Source organism: Sipha flava, unplaced genomic scaffold (assembly GCF_003268045.1).
Source record: "Sipha flava isolate LNK unplaced genomic scaffold, YSA_version1 52707_pilon_pilon, whole genome shotgun sequence".
NCBI classification, from domain to species: Eukaryota; Metazoa; Arthropoda; class Insecta; order Hemiptera; family Aphididae; genus Sipha; species Sipha flava.
Genome location: NW_020273503.1, coordinates 17,337 through 19,503, shown reverse-complemented (window position 1 = coordinate 19,503; position 2,167 = coordinate 17,337).

The window sequence follows — 2,167 nt, the reverse complement described above, 5'->3', positions numbered from 1 at the left end:
TTTTTCCAACTCTATGGAAAACCAGTTTCGTAATACCTGTATTTAAATCCGGAAACCGTAATTCAATAAGTAACTATCGCCCAATCTCAAAATTAAGTTCATTGCCAAAACTTTTTGAAAAGCTAATAGAGCCAAAGTTATCATGTTCATTTATTAACATTTTAATAAATGAGCAACACGGTTTTCGACCACAAAAATCAACTGTTACAAATTTGGTAGTGTACCTTAATAATGTGCTCGGAACAATGAAGAATAGAGGGCAAGTGGATGCAATCTATACGGATCTTAGTAAGGCTTTTGATTCAGTTGATCACGAGGTTTTGTTAGGAAAACTAAAAACTCTTGGTGTTAATGATCCTATATTATCATGGATAAGATCTTTCCTTACTAATAGATTCCAGCAAGTTAAAATAATAGATACAATATCGTCTTCTTATAAGGTTAATTCAGGCGTTCCACAAGGGGGGACATCTGTCCCCCCCCTATTATTTTTATTATTTATGAATGACGTTAAAAGTATATTCCGATATTGTAAATTTTCTCTATTCGCTGATGATTTAAAATTATACCTAACAATAAATTCAATAGATGATTGTGTTAGACTACAAGAAGAGTTTCATCGTTTCTCTAATTGGTGTAAAGAAAACCACTTAAAAATTAATGTAAATAAATGTGCGCAAATTTCATTTACCAGGAAAAATAAATCGATTTTACATAATTATTCATTAGACAACCATAAAATCAAAATAGTCTCTTCTATCAAAGACTTAGGTATCATACTATCATCTGATCTTACATTTTCTGAACATATATCATATATTCATAATAAAGCGATGCGCATGTTAGGGTTTATTAGGAGACAATGTTGGAACTTCAATAATATTCAATGTCTCAGAACTTTGTATTGTTCGCTAGTTCGATCAAATATTGAGTATGGGTCCATATTATGGAACCCTTCGCAATCTGGTCATATAAATAGTTTAAATAAAATACAATCCTACTTTTTAAGATATTTGTCAAATAAATTTGCTATTCATTGTACAATTGATGAACTTGCGTCAAATTTAGGTTTAAACACCCTGTCTTCCAGAAGAAAATTTTTGGATATCTCTTTTATTTACAAAATATTAAATAATCAAATTAAATGTCCTGAAATTTTGGGGGAAATAGATTGGTTGGTCCCTACTTTTTACTCAAGATCTAAATTAACTTTCAATGAGCCATTCCACTCACAACTATATTGTTTTAATGGACCTATATGTCGTATGCTTCGAAACTGTAATGAATTTAATTTCGATTTTAATTTTGATGAAGAATCTAAACTTCGGCTTTTATGTCTAAGTTTCAAATAGAAAATCACCGAACTGTATTATGAACAACTCTAATATAAATAAGTAATTGTAGATAATTAAAATTATATATAATTGTTAGTTTTTAAAATACACAAACATAGAAATAAGTAATTAAAATTAAATACTACTATTAGATATTATTATTTATTATTTATTATTATCATCATTATCATTATAACTTATATTTATAATTTTTGTAAAATATGCTGAAACTCAATTGCTCTATATGGGCGTTAATAAACTATTATTATTATTATTATATATTCGCCTCTGCTGAGCAAAACATACGATGCTCATATTAATGTTGAGTTTTGTAGTTCAGTGAAGAGCATGAAATACATATGGCTGTATTTTGAGCTGAAAATACGAATGTGGATGCTCCTCCGGCGAATAACAATAATGAAATAACACTTTACCAAATTGGCCAGTACATCAGCTCCAATGAAGTTGTTTTGCATATTTTTGGTTTTTTCAATTTATGAACGGGATTCAGCAGTTATTAATTTAGCCGTTCAACTTGAAAACGACCAGCGCGTATATTTAATAAGCGAGTCAGTGATTGATCGTGCTATAAATCCACCAAAAACTACACTCACCGAATTTTTTGAATTATGTAATCATGCGGATACTTTTGGTGCTTTTGTACAGATATTACTCTATTCAGAAGTACCACGTTATTTCACATGGACTCCAATAAAGAAATTGATACCCCGCAAGCAAGACATATTTGATTGATGCATATCCCGGTTCATTCAAATCAAACACCTTGGGGTGAGTATTTACAATCAATCTAAGGCAGACTGAATACTTTTATC